Genomic DNA, 25101 nt, shown 5'->3' with positions numbered 1-25101 from the left:
TTCTCCAATTCTGTAGGTTGTCTTTTAGTTTTGTTGACTGCTTCTTTTGCTATGCAAAAGCTTCTTATCTTGATGAAGTCCCAATAGTTCATTTTTGCTTTTGTTTCTCTTGCCTTCATGAATGTATCTTGCAAGAAGTTACTGTGGCCAAGTTCAAAAAGGGTGTTGCCTGTGTTCTTCTCTAGGATTTTGATGGAATCATGTCTCACTGTAGATCTTTCATCCATTTTGAGTTTATCTTTGTGTATGGTGCAAGAGAGTGGTCTAGTTTCTCTGCATGTGGTTGTCCAATTTTCCCAGCACCATTTATTGAAGAGACTTTTTTCCAGTGGATAGTCTTTCCTCCTTTGCCAAATATTAGTTGGACATAGAGTTGAGGATCCACTTCTGGATTCTCTATTCTGTTCCACTGATCTATGTGTCTGTTTTTGTGCCAGTACCACACTGTCTTGATGACCACAGCTTTGTAGTACAACCTGAAATCTGGCATTGTGATGCCCCCAGCTATGGTTTTCTTTTTTAATATTCCCCTGGCTATTCAGGGTCTTTTCTGATTCCACACAAATCTTAAAATAATTTGTTCCAACTCTCAAAAGAAAGTCCATGGTATTTTGATAGGGATTGCATTAAACATGTAAATTGCCCTGGGTAACATTGACATTTTCACAATATTAATTCTGCCAATCCATGAGCATGCAATATTTTTCCATCTCTTTGTGTCTTCCTCAATTTCTTTCAGAAGTGTTCTATAGTTTTGAGGGTATAGATCCTTTACATCTTTGGTTAGGTTTATTCCTAGGTATCTTATGCTTTTGGGTGCAATTGTAAATGGGATTGACTCCTTAATTTCTCTTTCTTCAGTCTCATTGTTAGTGTATAGAAATGCCACTGATTTCTGGGCATTGATTTTATATCCTGCCACACTGCCAAATTGCTGTATGAGTTCTAACAATCTTGGGGTGGAGACTTTTGGGTTTTCTATGTAGAGTATCATGTCATTGGCGAAGAGGGAGAGTTTGACTTCTTCTGTGCCAATTTGAATGCCTTTTATTTCTTTTTGTTGTCTGATTGCTGAGGTTAGGACTTCCAGTACTATGTTGAATAGCAGTGGTGAGAGGGGACATCCCTGTCGTGTTCCTGATCTTAGAGGAAAGGCTCCAAGTGCTTCCCCATTGAGAATGATATTTACTGTGGGCTTTTCGTAGATGGCTTTTAAGATATTGAGGAATGTTCCCTCTATCCCTACACTCTGAAGAGTTTTGATCAGGAATGGATGCTGTATTTTGTCAAATGCTTTCTCTGCATCTATTGAGAGGATCATATAGTTCTTGTTTTTTCTCTTGCTGATATGATGAATCACATTGATTGTTTTATGAGTGTTGAACCAGCCTTGCATCCCGGGGATAAATCCTACTTGGTCATGGTGAATAATCTTCTTAATGTATTGTTGTATCCTATTGGCTAGTATCTTGTTGAGAATTTTTGCATCCATGTTCATCAGGGATATTGGTCTATAATTCTCCTTTTTGGTGGGGTCTTTGTCTGGTTTTGGAATTAAGGTGATGCTGGCCTCATAGAACGAGTTTTTATGTATTCCATCTCTTTCTGTCTTTCCGAACAGCTTTAGTAGAATAGGTATGGTTTCTTCTTCAAACGTTTGATAGAATTCCCCAGGGAAGCCATCTGGCCCTGGACTTTTGTGTCTTGGGAGGTTTTTGATGACTGTTTCAATTTCCTCCCTGGTTATTGGCCTGTTCAGGTTTTCTATTTCTTCCAGTTCCAGTTGCGGTAGTTTGTGGTTCTCCAGAAATGTAGCATCTTATTTAAACTTCACAGCAGCCTTATGAGGTAGGACTTATTTTCTCCCAGTTTTTCCCAGTTGAGGAAATTGAAGTTCAGAGAATTAATATAAATTGCCTGAGGTCATAACTAATTGGTGGTAGATCCAGGATTTGAATGCAAATCTCCTGACTCACCTAGTACTTTTGCCATATGTGCCCATTCAGGAGAAGAAGAGAAGCTTCTTTCTACATTTGGGTCTTGTCTTGATTTTCTGGGTCTTTCTGGGTCTTTCTTGATTTTTTATATAACATCCCTGGAGATGTTATATAACTATCTTCCCAAATGAGTTGTTGATAGTGTAGGTTGACATTGAAGAGCACAGAACCAAATCTGAATTCTGCCTCTTCTACTTAACAGTGAGATCTTTGGCAATTAAAACTCTTCCAGCCTCTATTTTCTCATCTGTAGAATGGAGACACTTGTACTTCCCTCATAGGATTCTAGTAAATGTGATATTCCATAATGGCCAAGAAGTACTTAGTATAGTTCTTGGCACATAGTAAATTATTATTCACCTGTTATTATTACTGGATGAATTAGGAAAAGAAGTGTAGGAGAAGCAGGTATCCACTTTAATTACTTTGGCAATCCAGGCATCACCCCTTTTTGCTTGAATTATCCTTATGTGCCTATATATGTGTTCTTTCTGCTTAGCCAATTCTTGAGAGTCTTTTGAAGCCTAGCCTAAGTTTCATTCTCTGTGAGTTCTTCTAGAAATATCAGTCTCATCAATCTCTCCCTCTTCTGCATGTCCATAGAATTGGCGTTGTCTATACCATGTAACTAGGCACTTCTAAAGTCTTTGGTGCAGTATCAACTAGTGCAGTGTTGGTGTCTCTTTAAAGTTCATATGTTGAAACTTAATCCCCAATGTGATGGTATTTGGAGATGGGGACCTTTGGGAGATGATTAGATCATGAACATGGAGCCATCATGAATGGGATTAGTATCTTATAAAAGAGGTCCCAGAGAGCTTCCTCTAATTCTGCTGTGTGAGGATACAGTGAGAAGTCTGCCATCTGCAACCCAGAAGAGAGCTCTCCCCAGAACCTGTCATGTTAGTACCCCAATCGTGGACTTTCAGCCTCCAGAACGGTAAGAAATAAATATCTGTTGTTTATAAGTACCCCCCCAACACCCACCCAGTCTATGACACTTTTTAATAGCAGCTCAAACTAAGACAGCTAGGTTGTAAACTTCTTAAGGAAGATGGCTGGTTTCCCACAATGACTAGTTGAGGGTTAAGAAAGCACAAAAATTGTTGCCTAATAAATGTTTGTAGAGTCATTTTCCTGGGTCATTAGTAGGAAAAGCCAATAAAATTGCTGAGTAATAGTACCATATATGGTGTAACTCTTCGTTTTTCAAAGCCCCTTCAGAAGCGTAATAATATAACCTCATGACCCCCTGTGAAGAAGACACAGAACAGTGAAAAACGGCTCTCTTGTTTTCCTTCCATTCTTGTTATGCCGTCTAGTAAAAGGGGTCTGTATTTCCAACTTGGTGTGCTAAAATTTCCCTAGGAATAGATCTAGCTTTAAGTAGGCAAACAGAGTACTTTGATCCTACAGTCTTTAATTAGCATCATATGTGAAAGGGCAGGGTGTATTTGAAGGAGTCTGAAGCAAAAGGTCCATTGTAGTACCTGGGACAATGACTCTGAGCCTCAATATCTCTTGCACATCGAGGATGTTTTTAAGAGTTCTTCTCTTGGGTTCTACTCTTCTGTGACTTAGTATATTATTAGGGTAATGCTAGCTGCTATAACCAATGAACTCCAAAATTCAGCACCTTAACACAGTGGAGGTTTATTTACTGGTGAGAGAGTGGTCCAGTATGGGTGTTCCTAGTCAGTAGTAGTTATGACAGGGTTCTTCTCTGTGTGTGCATTTAGATCCAGGCTGGTGGAGGTTCTGACATTTTCAAGTTGGGGCATCCAAGGTTCCTGAGTGTCAATATCTAGCAGGTGGGAGGGGAAAGAACACAGAAGGTTATGCATAGAAGGGCCAAATCTGGAAATGTCTTACATAACTTTTTTTCATTTTTCATTAGCCAGATATGACCACTATTAACTGCAAGGGATGTTGGGCTATGTAGTCTAGCTGGGTGCCAGGAAAAAGAACATGCATACTGATGAAGTAATCTTTCCCACAGAAAAAAATAACAAATTTTTAAAAGATTTATTTATTTATTTGAGAGAGAGAGAGAGAGAGAGCATGGGGGGAGGGGCAGAGGGAGAGGGCAACAGAGAATCTCAAGCAGACTTCCTGCTGAGCATGGAGCTCCACGTGGGGCTCGATCCCATAGCCCTGAGATCATGACCTGAGCTGAAATAAAGTCACAAACTTAACCGAATGAACCACCCAAGTGCCCCCCCAAATAATAATAATTTTAACATCTTGGGACACTTCTCCTATGCCAGGTTCTGTGCTATGTATATTTATATGCATTATCTTATTTAAACCTTGCAATGCTAATGAGGTGGGCACTATTTTTAGCTCAATATTTCAGATGAGGAAACAGATTCAAATCATTCAACAAATACCTTCTAAAGCTATGCTTTGAATCTGGAGCCATTTGACCCTGCAGCTGGACCTCTTAACCTCTCTACTTTTGTAACTATCCTATATGATTATTCTGTGTTAGAATATATTCTACTGAGTTCTAACCTAATGGAAAGACACATCATTTAGGAGAGGGCTTTCTTTAGTTCTTTGGGTGTTTATATCATATTATAACTGGCCAACTTCCCAGTCGTATTTCAGCTCTCCACAGGTGAGCCTTCAAAAAATATCCATAGATGAAATATACTGCTTCAAACAGATTCTTATCCACAGTTTCTCTTGGAACATTGTCCACACAGAGTATATGAAGTGTTTATGAACCTAAAGGATGATGACTGGAAATTAGGTTGGAAGTCTCCCCAGTTACCTCTCTGATGAGGTTTCTGGTTCCCTTTGAATCATATGGGACACAAATATAACTGCACTCTTGTGGTATTAAGAGACTTTTGCTTTGGGTCTTGGCTATCATCAGGCCAGAAAGCGAAACATTTGGGAATGCAAATTAGCACCGCTATAAAGAAGTCAGGCTACTTGAGGTCAGAAGCATGGTTCTCAGAGCAGGAGTGTGCACCTGGAGACAGCAGCGACCTGGTTAGGGCAAAAGGCCTGTTTCATGAACGGGGAGGGCTGTGGCAAACCCACATCTCATACCCATTGATTGACCAAAGAAGGCAGCCTGACTGAGGAGGGTTAGAAGCCTGCTATGAGGATCACCAGCATTGGGAGAAACAGATAAATTTTAAGAGTTTGGAATCTCAAAAGTATTTGCTTTTCAACCTGTTTTTCTGGTATCTTATAAACATGCTCTATTTACCTTATATATTTTCACTTGCTCTGACTTTAAATTCTGAGGTACTTTTAATTAGTTCTTCTGACTTGGCCACATTGTGAAATTTAAGACATTCCCTGCCCCACCTTTCTTACCTCCTAAGTTGTGATGCTAGTGAGGATTTTGTGTTTTCTGTTTAAAACAGGGAATGCAGTTTCCAGTATAAATGTGCACGATGGTTCCTCAACACAGGTCACAGAGGTGGCCATCTGTACCAGGGAGAAGAGAGAGGCACAGCAAATTCTGGTGCTGGGCAGGCAGCTTCATTCCAAAGGAGTTCAGGCCTTTCGCTATCACCAGTTACTAAGAAAAGGTTTGTGCTGATTAGTCAGTGGAAGTCAGGAAGAAGGCCTTAGGTGCTATGCTGGGTGCTGGATAGAGTTGCAAAAGACATGGGTCCTGCCCCCAAGGATTTCATTCTACTGGGCCAACACATTGTTGATAAAGGTTAGCATGGGGGAAGCAAAGAACTGTAGCAGTAAAGGAGGTTGTTCTTAGGCATTGAAGACCTAGGCTGTTGAAGGGACAGGTATGACCAGGATGACCTATGGTAGTGAGTTTTACAGAGCCAAGCCCCAAACCTAAACCTCTCAACCACTTCTCAAACAAACCTGTGAAAATCATGTTTTGGAAAATGAATTTCTTCTCTCTTTTCTTCATGAAGAAATGTTTTGCATTCCCTTCATAAATCTTTATTTGCTGTATACTATGAGCCAGACACTATGCGAGGGCTAAGAAGAGACTTATCTGTGACACTGACAGGGTAGGAGGTAGGGAACCAATGGATAAACAAATCACATGGCAAATGGATCCTAGAGACCCGCATGGGGCACTATGGGAGCACAGAAGAGAGATACCTCAACTAGGCTGGGTACGTACTGAAAAGACTTCAATGATTCCATTTTGTTAAATGGATTTTAAATTTAAGATAATATGGATTCTTTGTGTAAAATTAACAAATTATAGAAAAGCTCAAAGAAAAAAGTGGAAATCACCTTGAGTCCCTTCACTAAGAAAGCGCCGTGATTAACATCTTGCAAGTTCTTTTCGTCTACATAACAGTATATTGTGATCATCTTCTCAACTCATTAAATAATATTTAAATCATGATTATTGGCATCGCCATAGTATTCCATTGGATTTATTTAACCAAACCCCTATTGGTGTTTGTTTAGATTATTTACACTTGTCACAAATATAAATAATGCTGTAAAAAAAATAATGCTGTAATTAACAACTTCTCATAGACATCATGGCATATGGGTTGAGAGCAGGGACTGCTTGGGTTTGGACCTAGGCTCTGTGATCCCTGGGCAAATTTCTTAAATTCCATGTTCTTCCATGTCCTCATAAGTAAAACAGGGATAAAATAGTACCATTCTCAGAAAATTATGATAATTAAATAAGTTAATGTGTGTCGGAGTTCTTAAAACAGGGCCTGATATCTAGTAAGCAGTCAAAAAGTCTTTGCTATTATTAATTTCATATATTTTTATCATTTCCTGAGGTTAAAAGCCTTGGAATTAGAATGGCAGGATTGAGGAGTATATTTATTTTCAAGGCTTTTTTTTTAAGATTTTATTTATTCATGAGAGACACACAGAGAGAGAGAGGCAGAGCCACAGGCAGAGGGAGAAGCAGGCTCCATTCAGGGAGCCCGATGTGGGACTCGATCCCAGGACTCCAGGATCACACCCAGGGCCTAAGGCAGGCACTCAACTGCTGAGCCACCAGGTGTCCCTATTTTCAAGGCTTTTAATGCATGTCATCAAATTGCTCTACAGAAAGGGCATAGCAATTGATTCTCTTACCAGTACTGCATGACAGTGCCTTTTATCTAAAACTCTTTTATTATTGGTCCTTCTCCATCCCTATACAAATGCTTCATGTCTCACTCACCTTGTATCCTTATTACCTTAATGCAGTGCCTGATAGGTAATAGTTGCTTAATAAATATTTGTGCAATTAATGACGTACGTCAACCCTGAGTATTTTGCTTTAAAAGCGTGGCTTATTTTTAAGCAAATACTTTCTCTGAGTTTATTTAATAACTGAGCAGTTTAAATTGTTTCTGGTATTATTTTAATTTGCATTTCTCTGATTAGCAATGAAGCAAGATATTTTCCTCATATTTGTTAGTAATTTGTATTTCTTCTTTTGTGAATTGTCTGCTCATATCATTTGTTTATTTTTCCATTAGGGTGTTTGTCCTCTCTTATAGATTTGAAGCATTTTATGTTGGAGATAATAATCTTTTCACATGTGATATAATTCTTTCTATGAGTTTGTTGTCTGCCTCCTAGTTTTGCTCATGGCATTTTCTTGACATGCAGAGTATTATTTCAATATTCTATAGTCAAATCTTTAAGTCTTTATAGTTTTCTCTTTGGTGTTACTCCATGAATGTTTTCTTTTAGTTCTTATGGTTTCACTTTTTACCTTTAACTCCTTCTATCATCTGGAATTCATGTTGGCTCAATTTATCCCCAAATAGCTAATAATCGTCCCAGCATTTTTCTTTTCCCACCAATTTGAAGTTAACATCCTTATCATATACTATATTAGTATGTCCTGTAGGGACTATTTCTGTGCTTTCTTTCCTGACCCATTGATGCCAGTCTACTCCTATGCTGTTGTCATGCTATTTTAATTATTGTTTTTTTACATGCATTTATTTTATTCTATTCACATTGTACAATTGTTATACAACCTACAAAAAGTACAAAAACCTAATCCATTTTCCAATGCCAAGTCAGAGCTAAGTTACAAGGAGAATTTGGGTGTCCCATACAATTCATACTGCCTGTCAGTATGAATGTACAGTATGATGTATTTAAAGCTGTAAGTATTGCCACAGGAGAATCTCTTGTCTTTGCAGCGACCGCACAGATCCTGTCGATGAGGCCTCCTTAGATCAATATGTCTTTTCTTTTGACGGCAGGAACAACAAGACTTTGAACAGGTCTGACATTGGATTGCTTCTACTCGGTAAGGGTTAAAACTCTTTTGGCATTTGCAACCAAATAAACCTTATTCGTTGCAGAAATGCACCACACATAAGCACTCTCCCATCTGGTCTTACAATCTTTACAATGAAAATAGTCATGTTTTGCTTCCAAAAACTGGAAAGTGGATTTCCTGAGCAGCTCTGCTCCACCAACTCCCTGTGCTTGCTTACTCTTCTCTTTCCCAGGACTTGAGGCATCTTCCTCCTCCAACTCATCGTGCTGGTGAGGTTCCTCCTGCTTGTCTTCCTCTGACCTTGGCATTGGTGGTGGCCGCTGCTGCTGCTCACTGGCCTCAGCGGGACGCAAAAGCCTTCCTCTCTTGGTCTTCCCCTTCCCTCTGCAGCTGAATCAGGCTCCTGTGGCCCATGACTGGTGAATGTTAAGAAACACTCAATGTTAAAAAACATTGAAGTATCTGGCAGGGCAAATTCTTCTTCATTACTCACATTTTTTGTTCAAAAATATCCTGATTATTAAATATATCAATAAATATAAAAATTGTGATATGTACATATGTATTCTGAGATTCACAATTCTCTGAAATACTTTTTATCTTCTTTCAAAATATGCAGTTATTTTTACACATCGTGGTCCTAATAGAGGGCTGCTATAGTCAAAGCAGATATGTTTTCCCCCTATGAAAACATTCTCAGTCTCTTATTATGCAAAGTATTGTAGAATTGTACAGTTTTTACAAGCTAGAAGGTTCCTTTAAGATGATCTAGTCCAGCTATCTTATTTAACAAGTGAGACATTCAAATTTCAGCGGTCAGGCCATTAGCTAGTGGCAAAGCCAAGGAGAGAACCCAAGGTTCCTGCCTCCATGATACCAGCACAAAAGAGGTGGTAATGAATAATTATCATATCATCTCGTACACCGACATCCATGAGAGCATTTAACACATACCCTTTGATGCAGAATTCTCCTGAAATTTGTTTCTTCTTTCCCCCTCTTCCTCACACCCCAATTTAAAGGTCTAAACAAACCTCTCTCTGCCTCTAGCATAGACTTTATAAATATAAATGTTGTATGTAGTACATAGTATTTTATCAGAAAACTACAATAAGATAAATTTAGACTATGGTTTGAGCATATAATTATACCATGTCATGAAACAAAGAGAGTTAAAAATACAAAGCTAAGCCCACAGCAATAAATATTGTACAAGACACTCATTACTTTACGGAAATCCGAAAAAATTTGCAAAATCTCTGCTTGAAGATTTTCATTTGGCTTTGTAGTGCGGAATCATCAAATTGAACTGTGCTTTTGGATATGCCCAAACTGTACCTTTTAAAGTAAGTGTTAGCAGTTAAGGAGATTAGATTGCAGGGCTTTTGGAATAGATACATAGCCTATCATATTTAGCTCACTAGGGTCTAAATCAGCTCTGACTGGCAAAGACCAAAAATTTTGTTGACCTCACATGTACATGTTAGCCTCTCGAGAAATGTTTGGATTATAGCATTTAATACTCTGAGCCCAAGTAGCATGGTTGTACTCCCAACAACCTGTAGGCTCAGAAATAAAAATCTTTGATGGGAGTCCCTGCCAAGGAGTCAATATTGAACAGTCAGAGATCATGCGAAGTTGAGAAGTAATTATGTAGCTACGATTTAAATTGGGGTAGGAAGCGATTTGAAAGAGGATAGGAACCTATGATTCTATTTCTGTTTGAAAAGATCTGATACATAAGTGCACATTTCAGTGTTAGCATTCAAGAATGTTTTACATGGCTCACAAAGGGAACTGTTTATAATAATGGATGCAGGAGACCTCTGCCAATCTTGGAAAAGAAATTGCCTTAAGTGGAAGAAAGTCATGCATCACTGAACTCCTACTATTGGGTTATATTAAAATGTTATGCCCCTCATTTTCATCAGTAAGAGTTGAAAACCTTTTGGGTATGTGTCATACCATTAGGTATAATGGAAGCTCATGGGTTTAGGGTTAGGCTCCATGGTGGGACAGAAGTTAAGCAAAATGAGTTTTAGTCTCATTTCAGCCACTATGTATTTGTGCAAAGCTCTTTCCCTCCTTCAGCTCAAATGTTATCCTTTCTGAGGCGCAGACACTTCTGAGAACCTGAAGAATGTTATGGCTTGCTGCAGAGAAATTGCCCCTCCCCACCCCATGCTCCCATAACACACCAGGTTCAGAATCTCTGGTTGAGGTAATAGCTAGATCCCTTTCTATTCTCTTGGGATCTCTGCTCCAGAAGGTTTCTTTACAAAGTAAGTTATAGGCAGAAAGTGATAAAAATACAAGAGGGTAGTCTTGAGTTTATAAAAGTGAATAGTTATCTCCTTAATGGCTACACTTTTTTTTAAATTTTTATTTATTTATGATAGTCACACAGAGAGAGAGAGAGAGAGAGAGGCAGAGACACAGGCAGAGGGAGAAGCAGGCTCCATGCACCGGGAGCCCGACGTGGGATTCGATTCCGGGTCTCCAGGATCGCGCCCTGGGCCAAAGGCAGGCGCCAAACCGCTGCGCCACCCAGGGATCCCAATGGCTACATTTTTAATGATGGGCTTTTCCACAGCATGTGTGTGTACATGTGCATATGCAAAATTTGATGAAAGATGACCAATATAAAGGGGCTTAGCAACCATTTGCTAAGCCCCTTCATCATCATCCTCTTATTTTGGGTAACTGTGGTAGTTGGTCCTCACTAAGAAAAAGGGTAGATAGGGACGCCTGGGTGGCTCAGCAGTTGAGCGTCTGCCTTTGGCTCAGGACATGATTCTGGAATTCTGAGACTGAGTCCCGCATAGGGCTCCCTGCATGGAGCCTGCTTCTCCTCCCTCTAGCTATGTCTCTGTCTCTCTCTCTGTCTCTCATGAATAAATAAATAAATAATTTATTTTTTTTAAAAAAAGGGTAGATAAATGACTTTGGTCCAGTTGACAGATTCCTATGATGCTGACTTTTGATTCATCCCTGCATTTGTCTATATTATATATGTGTGCATTTGTTAATGAGAGAGTATATCTGCTGTCATGTTATATGTAGTTGGGGAAGTTTCTAGTTTTCTTGTTGCTTCATTAATTTATTCATTTTGAAATATGGTAATTAAGAGATAATTAAGCAAGAATAGCCTTAGATTTTTAGTGACCTGAGATAAGACTTGTTTTTAAACCTGCTTCTCTCAGTCTCCACCTACCAGCTAATTGCCTCTATTTGCAGCCCCCACTTTTCTTCTTCCTGAAAAATTGCATGACAGTCCAATGTATAAAATTCAAACAAGTGGTTTCCATGCTGTAATGTGATCCTATTTTCAGAGAGCTAAAATATTATTTATTTGGTAAATAAATTTTTGGTAAAAAACTTTGCCTTCTAGACATACTCTTCAATGACTAGTATGGATACAATTTTCCACATATTTTTAAATTGAATTTTAAGTTCATACTTGCACCTGCTGTTGGCCAACTTAAGCCCAATACATGTCAGAATGAAGTTATTGTTATTTGGACGTATCTAATGATCTTTGTCTCAACTGAGTTATATTTATAAGACTTTTATTTCCATTTATAGTCATTTTTATAAAATAATAGAACAAAATGCAATAACGTATTAAATGATTACACAAGCACTGATAGTTGTATAAGGATGATGACCCAGCTAAAATTGTTGGCTAGTAGCATAGATGGCATAAAAGTCTAATGTAAGAAAGTCAATGATTAACTTTAGGTTAGGAACTCCAACCTTTGCCAAAGTTAACACTCATTGTATCCTCTGCGTAGCACTAGGAATAAGTTCCAATAAAAAGTTAAATTAAATTCCTTTTTAAAAATATATCTTTTAACATCAAAGTGTTTTTGAAAAAGAAAAAAAAAAAAAGCCCAGTAGTGTTAAAAGGGCTTTGATGGCAAACATTAGTCTGTTGCCCCAGCCTGCCCCCATCCCGTTCTCTAGTGACAACCTCTTTCAAATCTATAGCTATATCTGCTGATAATTACCTCCATTCTTCCAAGTTACACACATACACACTTTTTTAATTCAAGTTTAGACATGACCTACTGATTTTTTGTTAAGTCAAATCTGGATTTTAGTTCGCATACAGACCCTCCCCTCCCACACCCCACATCTACCCAAAATAACTCATTTTTTTTGTTTCAATCTATATTATGCTTTTCCTACCATGTTTATACAAATATCTTTCACTGCTAAGTCTATTGGTGAACTAAGACATTTACTTTCTTTTTTGACATTTTGTGTTTCCTGGAGTTACTTAATGACTAAGTTTCTTTCTTTTTATTTAAATTCAATTTGCCAACATATAGTATAACACCCAGTGCTCATCCCATCAAGTGCCCTTCACCCAGTCACCCCATCCCTCTGCCCTCCTCCCCTTCTGCAACCCTTTGTTTGTTTCCCAGAGTTAGGAGTCTCTCATGGTTTGTCTTCCTAATTTTTCAATGTCTAAGTTTCTTTTTTTTCTTGGAGTTCAATTTGCCAACATACAGCATAACACCCAGTGCTCATCCCGTCAAGTGCCCCCCTCAGAGCCTGTCACCCAGTCACCTCAAATCCCCACTCACCTCCCTTTCCACCACCCCTTGTTCCTTTCCCAAAGTTAGGAGTCTCTCATGTTCTGCAATGGCTAAGTTTCATGATACGTTTTTTCTTTTGTGTTACCTTTGATTAAAATTTCCAGCATGTTTCAACAGTTCTGTAAAGAGATTTATAAGAATTTTCTATAATTTGTCAGATAACAGAAACTTAAAGTTCCATTAGAATGCAGATTTCAAGAAGTCAGAAATTTTATTTTGTTCATCACTATATCCTCTGTGCCTACAGCAGGGCCTAAAACATAATAAATTCTCTATAACACTTGTTAAGTGGAAAATAAAAAGAATATGCATCATTTCTTCCCTGGAAGCATCCCTTCTGAAGCCTTCCAATCTCCTGCTCTCATGTGGACTGATTGCTTGCTTCACAGCTGATGTCTTTGGATTGACCTTCACTTCATTATTCTGTTAGATTTTCTGTGTCCTGGATCCCATATCTATTTTCTTGGTTTGCACCTCATTTTTGTAAAGCACATACTCCAGAAGCTTCTTGAGTTTGAGAATATGTTTTGGAAGATGCATATTGCACTTACACATCTGAGACTGTCTTTAGCATACACTTGCTTATTATAATTTGGTTGCATATCAAATTCTTTTTAAAATATTTATTTATGTATTTATGTATTTATTCATTTATTTTAAAAGATCTGATGGAGCCACACATTTATTAATCGAACTCTTTTTAAAAAATTTATTTATTTATTTGAGAGAGAGAGAGGAGGAGGAGGAACAGAGGCGGACAAGGAGACTCTGTGCAGAGCATGAAGTCCAACGTGAGGCTCAATCTAACGACCCTGAGATCATGACCTGAGCTAAAATCAAGAGTTGGATGCTCAACCAACTGAACCACTCAGGGCCCCAATATTTTATTTGAGAGAGAGAGTGTGTGCACAAGCAGGGGGAGGGGCAGAGGGAGATGGAAAAGAAGGCTCGCCACTGAGTGCAAAGCCTAAGGCAGGCTAGATCCTAGGATGCCGGGATCAAGACCTGAGCCAAAATCAGACACTTAACCAACGAAGCCACCCAGGTGCCCCTGGTTGCATATCAAATTTTAATTTGAAAATTATCTTTATTTAGAATTTTGAATGCATTGTTCTTTCAGTATTATCATTTTCCCACCATTTGCAGGTACTTGGGTTTGAATTTCCTCCTCTCTAATGAGCCATTTATTATTCCTCTGCCCACTTTCTACCTCTAAATACTGTGTTTTGGGGATGCAGATATATCCTAATGTTTCATTATATATTGCTATATGATGAACTACCACAATATGTAGTGGCTTTCAACAATAACCACATTCTTCTTCTCAAGGTTCTGTGCAATGACTGGTCTCTTCTCCATGAGATGTCATTTGAGACTGCAGTCATCTGGGTGCCTGACTGAGGTAAGGGGTGCTTCACTGAGCTAGAATGCCCAATATGATGCATTTGCGTGGCTGGCAATTGGTACTATCGGCTATGAGCTTAGTCAGAGCTTTCAACCAGAGTGCCTTTGGTTCTCCTCCATGTGGTATTTCCGTTGGCGTGGACTCTGATTGTATGGAACCTAGTCTCTAAAAGGAAGTAAATTCTCTCCAACATTTGTTGTTTCCTGTCTTGTTAACTTTCACCATTCTCACTGGGGTGAGGTAGTATCTCATTGTGGTTTTGATTTATATTTCCCTGATGGCAAGTGATGCGGAGCGTTTTCTCATGTGCATGTTGGTCATGTCTATGTCTTCTTTGGTGAAATTTCTGTTCATGTCTTTTGCCCATTTCATTATTGGATTGTTTGTTTCTTTGCTGTTGAGTTTAATAAGTTCTTTATAGATCTTAGATACTAGCCGTTTATCTGATACGTCATTTGCAAATATCTTCTCCCATTCTGTAGGTTGTCTTTTAGTTTTCTTGACTATTTCCTTTGTTGTGCAGAAGCTTTTTATCTCTATGAAGTCCCAAGAGTTCATTTTTGCTTTTGTTTCCCTTGCCTTCATAGATGTATTTGCAAGAAGTTGCTGTGGCCAAGGTCAAAAAAGGTGTTGCCTGTGTTCTCTAGGATTTTGATGGATTCTTGTCTCACATTTAGATCTTTCATCCATTTTGAGTTTATCTTTGTGTATGGTGTAAGAGAATGGTCTAGTTTCATTCTTCTGTACTTGGCTGCCCAATTTTCACAGCATCATTTATTGAAGAGTCTGTCCTTTTACCAGTGGATAGTCTTTCCTGCTTTGTCAAATGTTAGTTGGCCATAGAGTTGAGGGCCCATTTCTGGGTTCTCTATTCTGTTCCATTGATCTAGGTGTCTGTTTTTGTGCCAGTACCATACTGTCTTGATGATCACAGCTTTGTAGTACAACCTGAAATCTGGCATTGTGATGCCCCCAGCTATGGTTTTCTTTTTTAATATTCCCCTGGCTATTCAGGGTCTTTTCTGATTCCACACAAATCTTAAGATTAATGTTGGAAGAGGATGTGGAGAAAGGGGAACACTCTTGCACTCTTGGTGGGAATGTGAACTGGTGCAGCCACTCTGGAAAACTGTGGAGGTTCCTCAAAGAGTTAAAAATAGAGCTACCCTATGACCCAGCAATTGCACTGCTGGAGATTTACCCCAAAGATACAGATGCAGTGAAGCGCCGGGACACCTGCACCCCGATGTTTCCAGCAGCAATGTCCACAATAGCCGAACTGTGGAAGGAGCCTCGGCGTCCATCGAAAGATGAATGGATAAAGAAGATGTGGTCTATGTATACAATGGAATATTACTCAGCCATTAGAAATGACAAATACCGACCATTTGCTTCGACGTGGATAGAACTGGAGGGTATTATGCTGAGTGAAGTAAGTCAATCGGGGAAGGACAAATATTACATGGTTTCATTCATTTGGGGAATATAAAAAATAGTGAAAGGGAATAAAGAGGAAAGGAGAGAAAATGAGTGGGAAATATCAGTGAGGGTGCTGGAACATGAGAGACACCTAACTGGGAAACAAAGGGTGGTGGAAGGGAGGTGGGTGGGGGGATGGGGTGACTGGGTGACGGGCACTGAGGGGGGGCACTCAATGGGATGAGCACTGGGTGTTATGCTATATGTTGTCAAATCGAACTCCAATAAAAAATTACCAAAAAAAGGAATGGATACTGTATTTTGACTAATGCTTTCTAAAAATTAAATAAAATAAAAATGAAATAAAAGGAAGTAAATGGATGCTGCTGGTCCTTTTAAAGCTTGTGTTCAGGATGCCTGGGTGGCTCAGCGGTTGAGCGTCAGGGCGTGATCCTGGAGTCCTGGGATTGAGTCCCACATCGGGCTCCCTGCATGAGCCTGCTTTTCCCTCTGTCTGTGCCTGTCTCTCTCCCTGTGTCTCTCATGAATAAATAAATAAACCCTTTTAATAAAATAAAGCGTGTGTTCAGCAGTCTCAGAATGTCGCTTTTGCTGTATTCTATTGGTCAAGACCAGTTATAAGTCCAGTCTGTATCCAAGGGATGGGAAAATAATCCCTGAGTGTTGATGTGAGGAACAGTAGGAGCATAGGAAGCAGGGAGGGCTCACAAGGGGTCATCTTTGGAGACTAGCTGCCATACATAGTTCCATCAAAGACAGAGTTTGTGATGCTGCATTTTGTTTCTTCTTATTGGTTGTGTGTGATTTTCCAGGAGGAGAAGGGGACAGAAGTATTTTTACCATCACAATATCAGAAACCTGTTCGACTCTTTAAAATTATTTTCTTATTAGAGATCAAGAGATTATACTTATGAGTTGTTTTATGATTGTTGGGACTTGACTCTTCAGACTGCCACAGCAGGTTGTGGCTCAACAGTAATTAACATTGGCTGCACACAGCTGGCCAATGAATTAAATTAAGAGGTGACAGAAAGTTGGGGAAGGAAGTTAGCATCCATCCATCTATTTATTTATCCATCCTTCATTTGTAAAGAGACATTAAAATAGAACTCTTTATATGTCAGTATTAGCTGAGGCTGCAAAAGACTGAGAACAACATCCCCAATTCTAAATTCTTTTTTTAAAGATTTTATTTATTTATTCATGAGAAACACACACAGAGAGAGAGAGAGAGAGAGAGAGAGAGAAAGGCAAAGACACAGGCAGAGAGAGAAGCAGACTCCATGCAGGGAGCCTGACTTGGGACTCGATCCCAGGTCCCCAGGATTGGGCCCTGGGCTGAAGGCGGCACTAAACCACTGAGCCACCCAGGCTGCCCCAACAACATCCCCAATTCTAAAGTGGGACCCTTTATAGAGGACTGGCAGTGGGGTTTGTAGAAATTGGTTTTGTAATCCATATCCTGTCAGCAATCTTGAAAGAGTAAAAAAGGGTTGAAAATAAAGACAGGGAAAAAGCCCATTCCTTTATAGAGAATTATTGGGTTTCTGTGGCATGCTTTGTCACTTTTGCACCTGGCTTCAAGTAGGGTAGAGAGATGGGTACTTTCCCCACACTGTATGTCAAATGACAGGGATTAGAAGAGACCATCCTGAGGGCTTGATATGTGTCCCTTGGAATTTGGGAGACATAGAACACAGGTATCTGATTCTTGGCTGAGAAATCTAGAGTCTAGGTCTATAGACCTGAGGAAGAAGAGGAGGGGAGGAGGGAGAGAGCAAGAGCAAGAGTAAAAGCAACAGAGGGAGCAAGGGAGGTGTATTGTTTTGCTGACGTGGATGATTTGCTTTTGTGTCCTGGGCCAAGTGGATCTACAGGGGCAAGTCAGCTTGCAGACATCTTAAAAAAGGACTCTGTCCAAGAGGCTATCCGGAGGGAGAGGCAGAGTGTCCCAACTTCTCATGATGCTCAGAATCCCAGTGAAAGGTGGAGTCATAAGAGGCCAACCAGAAGGGTAGACATACAGATTAATGGAATAGTATTGAGAGTCCAGAGGTAAACCCATATATCTATGTCAACTGATTTCCCACAAGAATGCCAAGACCATTCCAATGGGCTAAAGGAAAGCCTCTTCAGCAAGTGGTGCTGGGACAACTGGATGGTCACATGCTTAAGAATGAAGTTAGACTCTTATTATATATATACCATATACAAAAATGAAAAAATGGATCAAAGGCTTGTATGTGACAGTTAAAACTATAATAAAATCCTTAGAAGAAAACATAGGGGTAAATATTCATGACGTTGGATTCTAATAATGAAAACAACAGCAGCCGGCATTTCTTGAGCTTTCAGTAATAGCCTGGGCACTTTCATTTGCATTATATCATTGAAGCCTCATAATCACCTTAGGAGGTAGGGAGTATTATTGCTTCCATTTTACATACTGAGATTCAGAGATGTAAGGTGCCTTGCCCAAGGTCACACAATTTGTAAGTGGTAGAGCCAGGACTTATCCCCCCCACCCCCACGGGTAACAAAATTTTATTTATTTATTATTTATTTATTTATTTATTTATTATTTTTATTTTTATTTTCTTTAATTAATTTATTTTTTATTGGTGTCCAATGTGCTAATGTACAGAATAATACCCAGTTCTCATCCTGTCAAGTGCCCACCTCAGTGCCCGCCACCCAGTCACCCCTACCCCCCACCCTCCTCCCCTTCCACCACCCCTAGTTCGTTTCCCAGAGTTAGGAGTCTTTCATGTTCTGTCTCCCTCTATGATATTTCCTACCCATTTCTTCTCCCTTCCCTTATATTCCCTTTCACTATTATTTATATTTCCCAAATGAATGAGACCATATAATGTTTGTCCTTCTCCCCTAGTTCATTTCCCAGAGTTAGGAGACTTTCCTGTTCTGTCTCCCTCTCTGATATTTCCCACTTATTTTTTCTTCTTTCTCCTTTATTCCCTTTCACTATTTTTATATTCCCCAAATGAATGAGACCATACAATGTTTGTCCTTCTCCAATTGACTTATTTCACTCAGCATAATACCCTCCAGTTCCATCCACGTTGAAGCAAATGGTGGGTATTTGTCGTTTCTAATGGCTGAGGAATATTCCATTGTATACATAGACCGCATCTTCTTTATCCATTCATCTTTCGATGGACACCGAGGCTCCTTCCACAGTTTGGCTATTATGGACATTGTAGAGCCAGGACTTAAATCTTGATCTACTTGACTCGATAGCCCGGATACTTAAACACAATACTACACAGCCACCCTGAAGCCTCCAATTGCTGACCTGGTTTTCTTGCTGAGGCAAATCAGGCTGGACACCTGAGGCTGACTGTTATTGCTGGCTGCCAGTGGATGAACCCTCCCCATTCACTGCAATTCAGTCCTGGGCCTTGCTCTCTCATTTCCTACTTCTGTACCATCTGCAGTTGGCCTAGGTCCTCCTGTTTCTACAGGAGCAGAACAGCTGGGTTAACCCTTTCCTTCTGGAGGGGATCTCAAGGGAGGGTAGGAGCCAAGGGCTGCTCCTGGAGAGGCCTGGCAATGCTTTTACTCTTCATTAAAAGTTTATGTGCATTATACACTTCATTATATGCAATTGGGTTTCTTATATGGCACTCCAGTGCATAAATGACTCCCTAGACGCGTTTGTGAGTTTCCATTGTTATAATATAAAGGCTAGCCAAGTCACAAAGCAGACATGTTTTAAACTATTCAATTATTCCCAGTACAATAACCAAATCCAGGGGAGGTTTGGCTTTACACCCTCCACAGGATTGCTTGCTGGACAGTGTCAGTATTTCTATTGGTCGAAACCTTTCAGTTTTCAAATATGAGTAGTCAAGAAGTTGGGAAAGGCCATCGGTAGACTATTACTGCCATTTTCAGTTTATCGTGAATTGACTTGTATCCTGTTGTACTGTGGGCTAGTTTGTAAGTGTAGATCCAAGAACAACTAATATTTTTATACTGAGAAGATGATGAGGCCATGGTACTGTGTACCTTGGAGGGTTGAGAAAGAAATTTGCCTTCATGTGTTCATTTGCTCACTTAGTCATTTTCAGCTGGTACTTACTGAGTATTGACTGTGTACCTGGCACAGTACTAGGCACTAGCTGTGTCAAGATGAATATAAGACAAGCTGCTGACCCTCAAAGGACTCATTCTCTAGGGGCAACAGGTACTGTTACTATTAATGTACTATTTCATTATAGTGTAATAACTGCTGTTGGAGAGAGATTTTCAGAGTATTATGACAAAATCAAACGAGACAGTGGTGCCCAAAGAAAACATAGCTGATGAACAGCTATTTTTCTTAGCAGAAAGGTATTTGGCTTCTGGGAAGTGGGTGTTCAGCTGGCTGGACTAGAGATGGCCCCGTGGGTTATCTGGAAACCCACATATTGCAGGTGACAGAGTTGCTGCCAACCTGGTACCCTGCCTGGTACCCTACTTCTTCAGGGGCCCAGGACTGTTAGGTGAGCAGGAAGGACATTTCCACGGGATCGAGTTTACTTGTTCCAGCCGTTAAGCCCATTCTCACCGACACAGTTGCGACATCAGTTTCCATGACATCTTGATTCTGCCCCTCCTCTTCATCACCTCTGCCACCATTAAGGTCCTCATTGTGTCCTTCCCAGACTACGCAGGCAACAGCCTTCTAACTGCTCTCTCCCTTGCCAGAGGACTAATGTGAAAGAAAGTACCACAGAGGGGGAGGCGAGGGACCCTTTCCACGGTAAGCAGCCCTCAGACGCTCACGTGCACAGGCAGCCCTCTCCTGTGCCTCCGCTCAAGGCAGCTCGTGAAAAAGCCCATGGGCTGGAACCCAGCCAGAATTGCTAAGCTTTTCTCTATTTCAGGGACCGAGAGAGACATAACATTTGCTGGTGCACACTAGAGAAGCAGGTCTGAGAGTGTGGATGTTTCGGGCCAATCCATTCCTGTTACCAGGAGGAGAACTTGAGGCACATGGGCTCCTGGTTTGGTGAGAGGGTCAGGGTAGGTGATATTTTCATCTCAGCTCAACCATTTACTGGCTGTTGGGACCTTGAGCAAGTTACTTAATCTCTGAGTCAGGTTTTTTTTTTTTCCAGCTATAATATGGGAATAAAGATAAATGAATAAAAAGTTAAATTTAATTTTTAAAAAATCAAAAATAAAAATGAGAAAAACCTCAGAGAACTGTGAAGATTACATGAGGTGATGGTACATAAAGCAATTGGAATAGTGGCTGGCACAGAGTAACTTCAGTTTTTATAATTATTGTTTTTGATATTATGGAGAACAACTAGCTTTGTTATTATGATTATTTGTATGATTTTCTTTTAAAAAAAAACAATCATTTCCATATTGATAGTCACTTCTAGTATGTTCTAAAGTTACCAAGTAGCCGAAGACTTCCATGCAGGGTACAAATTCTTCCTGGCTTGGAAATATAGCTTGCTCTGCTACTGAAATATATTTAAATCTATTTCCTAGTGACGTTCTGTTATTGCAGGTTCTTTCCCAGAGCTTGATTATGTTTAGAAATGCAATATAGTTGTGCCACTTTCTTTCCATCATTGAGGAACAGACACAAGAAGAAATGGGAAACAATTGTGTTAAGCATTCAGGGAATGCTTTTTAAGGCCATGTTAGTAGAGGCCGTGGCCAAAAGGAATATTGAGGTTTCTGGGGCTGCCTCATGGCCAATAATAAAATGGTGTGCTTTGAGTCAGATTCTCTCAGGGGGCTCCTACCCCTGTTATTACTCATTTGGTGTCCTCCGGAGTGTCTTCCCCACCTGTACTTTCTTCTAGAAGTGATCTGTGGTTTCTTGTGGATCTAGTTAATGAGATGGGAAATAGCCACCGCTTCGTTTGTAAGTGGCCCCCCTATTGTGAATTGAAGGTAAAAAGGTGCGAGCCAAGTTTAGATAAAGACCAGTAACCACCAAACCTTCAAAATGTAAATACAACCAGCTCCAAAGTAAGAATAACCCAACTAGTGTTCTATAATACAAAGCCTTAGAACAGAGGTCGGCAAACCCCATACAGGGCTAGATAAGTATTTTAAGTTTTGTGGGCCATAAGATTTCTGTCACAATCTCTTGACTTCACTATTGTAGCGGGAAAGCAGCCATAGTATACATAAACAAATAGGCATGACTGTGTTGTAATAAAACTTTATTTACAAAAACAGGCATCAGGCAGGATTTGTTCTGAGGGCTATAATTTGCTGACCCCCCAGCAAAAAGTGATAGAAGTCCAAGCGAAGACAAGGAAATGAGCCTGGGGAACAGAACATAAGGCTCTTTCTGATCCCAAGGGTGATAAGTGGGGAGCACTAACTAGCATGATCCATTATTGAAATCTGCAGGGAGAGGAAGGGACAGTAAGAACAGAATCAGTGGGTCCCCATTCCTTAGAAACACTAAAGAGATGGGGGTGGGGTGAGAAACGCTAGGAGGGGCATTCTAGCTAATCCATGGTGATTTATACTTTGGTATGTCATCAGAAGGGTTCAACTCAAGGTGAGGTAATGGAGCTACCATGACCTATTGACCTTGTTATGTCATCAAAAGGAGCAGCTTTTGCTCAGAAGATGGTGGATTTATTCCTAGTGATTCCCACATTACCCAGAAGCCTGTAACTTGTTGTAGTTCTTTGTAGTATTCCAAATGTGTCAATAGCAATTTGCTAACACACATAGGGTGTGTGTGTGTGTGTGTGTGTGTGTGTGTGTAAGCAAGCACTTTAGCTAATTCTTCTTTTCATTCCCATGGGACAAAATCGGAGCTTTGCAGAAGGGAAGGAAGTGGTGGGAAGCCCGATGGCCACCTTGGCCTGAACGTTGCCGTCACTGGTGTGCTTACTTGAAGAGTATGATTCAAGGAAAGCAGCCCATGCCTAGAGTAGGAATGACTGAAAAGGCATCTCATGTATTTAGAGGAAATTCAAAATACAAACCTTTGCCCATAGTTGCGTGAAAAGAGGGCTCAGTAGCCCTGATGTAGAGATTTCTGGTCTTTTGCAGCTCCACTGCTTTAAGAGGGCCTGGTACCTGAAGGCTGGCTCCTACTGGGACTAACTCCATCCAGACAGCTCCGAGTATGTTCATTAGGTGCTGATTAGCTTTCACACAGGTGGGGAAGGGTAGGAGCACAGAGAGAGAGGCGGTGCTGATTGTGTTAAGCATAAAACACCATCTGTTTCCCAAGTAAGAAAAGGAACCGCATCCGTGCTCCCTTTTTTTTTTTTGTATATTTTTTATTGGAATTCGATTTGCCAACATATAGTATAACACTCAGTGCTCATCCAGTCAAATGCCCCCCCTGAGTGCCAGTTACCCAGTCACCCCACCCCACCCCCTCCCCCGCCCACCTGCTTCTTGAGGCATACCAGGCGGCCACTGAGACTGCTGCTCCTCCTTTGCCTACTCTCGTCTTCTACTTATATTTATGGGTCTCAAAGAAAGTTGGGAAAAAGTAAGAAAACAGCAAATTATCTATCTGAAGGCTGTTGAAAGAGATGCTAAGTTCCTAACCATCACATTCAGGCTTGCTGATCAGAGTGAATGGGAGATTTTTTTTTTTCCTAATGCAAGCATTGTACTTGGCTTGAAAATAGAATACTACATTGATTCTTTTTCAATGTAAGCACTTTTTCCCCCCCAAAACAAGCAGACTTCCCAGTTAGCCTGCTCTTCAAGGCACTTTAATATGGTTTTGTTTAGGACCAAAGAATGCAAATGAGCTGAAATGCAGATTCCCCTTTTCTAACAAAATAAACAGCCTGGAGGCGCCTGGGGGAGGAGGGGCAGCAGTTGCTGGAGTGAGCTGATGGGCACTTGAGTTCACCTGATAAGGGGTCCTCGCTACTTTGTTGCTGCCCACACAGAGCCAGAGGCTCACAATGCTGCACTCATTCCAGCCAGCCTCCCAGAGCAAACCACCCCACCACCTGGCCTTGCCCCATTCACCATTCCTCTTTCCTGATGAAGAAAACTTTCTTGCCCAGCAGGTGGTGGGGGGGGGGCCCACAGTGCTATGCAAAGCTTCTCCTCGCTTCTACTCTTCAATTCATGACCTCACTGGTAAAGAGCCCCATCTTTATTATTGTTAGAGCTCGGCAAAGCCAGCTGGAAGCCAATCAGCGTGACTCCCGCCCCCACCCCAGGCAAATGAGGGGAGCAGGCAGCCTGGCCCTAGAGCCGTTCTGGGGCTTCAGTTCTGTGGGTGCAGTATGAGATGTGCAGCCTGTGGCTGGGAGGGGGAGGAGAGAAGCGAGCCCTGCCTGCCGATGCCTGTCCCCATTGGATTCTCTGGGGCAGCTTTGTTGTACTTCTGGGGGAGTCAGTCCCCAGCACGCTGCGAGGGCAGCTGCAGTGGGGGAAGGGCCGCCTATCACGGCTCTCAGACACAAAGGGCCCTGGAGACTCCTTGACTCTGGAGGCTGACGCCGGATAACTAACCTCCCAGCCTCCTTTTCAAAGCACAGTGGTCCTGGCTGCTTCTCGATAGTGGCCACTTTATTTGTGTGCAGGACAATATATATATTGCCTCAGCAAGAGTGTTTCCCAAGTTAGAAATCAGGTTGCCGATAAGGCAACCCCACCCCACCACCCTTTACCAGAGACCAGTGATGCACTCAAGACCCTCCACCATCCAACACACTTTCCCCCTGCACCTCTTGCCTGACCTCCAAGGGATCCAGATTTAGTGCCTGGTCATCTTCCAACCCCGTTGAGCATACCCTCACCCCCACATTTGAGCAGTGTCATTTCTTCTGTTAGGCTACATTCCCTTCCTTCTTCCACCATGTCCCAATCTATTCTTCAAAGGCCATCTAGACCTGCTACTCTCCAAATACCTCTGGCATTTATTGTCTGTTTACCTTTGGGGCACTTAATATACGTCTTCGAGAATTCTTAATGTGTGCCTTTTCTGATTTTCTTGCCTCTACGGATAGATTGTTAGCTCTCCCAGGGCAGAAATTTTTCTTATATCCCTTTCAGAACTTACTAGAGTGCTAGGAAAATAGCAGGGGCCCAGTCAATATCTGTTCATTTGACCACTTACAGATTGACAACCCTTGATAGCATGGCTTAATGTTTGTTTTTCCTGCATTGGGCCTTTGCCTACCAAAAAGGGGAAGAAGGCAGCTCGGTGGCTCAGCGGTTTGGTGCCGCCTTCAGTCCAGGGTGTGATCCTGGGGTCCCAGGATCGAGTCCCGTGTCAGGCTTCCTGCATGGAGCCTGTTTCTCCCTCTGCCTGTGTCTCTGCCTCTCTCTCTCTCTCATGAATAAATAATAAAAATAAAATCTTAAAAAAAACAAAAAGGAAGAGAAACTAAAGTTTGTGTCTGTACAGTATATGGCTCACAAGCATATATCTGCCTCATTTATTCCTTTCAATAATTTTGTGAGGGTTGTTATTCCTACTGTATA

The 25101-nt window shown here is 40.9% G+C and overlaps 1 long non-coding RNA gene and 1 pseudogene across 1 annotated transcript in view; one reads left to right on the top strand and one right to left on the bottom strand.

The window, feature by feature from the left end:
* Window positions 1-25101, top strand: part of LOC140627572 (uncharacterized) — a 93708-nt gene that overhangs the window by 48635 nt on the left and 19972 nt on the right. The window contains exon 3 of the long non-coding RNA XR_012026247.1: window positions 14130-14202. This is a non-coding gene — a long non-coding RNA (uncharacterized lncRNA). The remainder of the gene's footprint in view (window positions 1-14129; window positions 14203-25101) is intronic.
* Window positions 7999-8610, bottom strand: LOC140627792 (protein ZAR1-like; annotated as a pseudogene).

Source organism: Canis lupus, chromosome X, assembly GCF_048164855.1.
Source record: "Canis lupus baileyi chromosome X, mCanLup2.hap1, whole genome shotgun sequence".
NCBI classification, from domain to species: Eukaryota; Metazoa; Chordata; class Mammalia; order Carnivora; family Canidae; genus Canis; species Canis lupus.
This window is presented reverse-complemented; position numbering and strand designations above follow the sequence as displayed.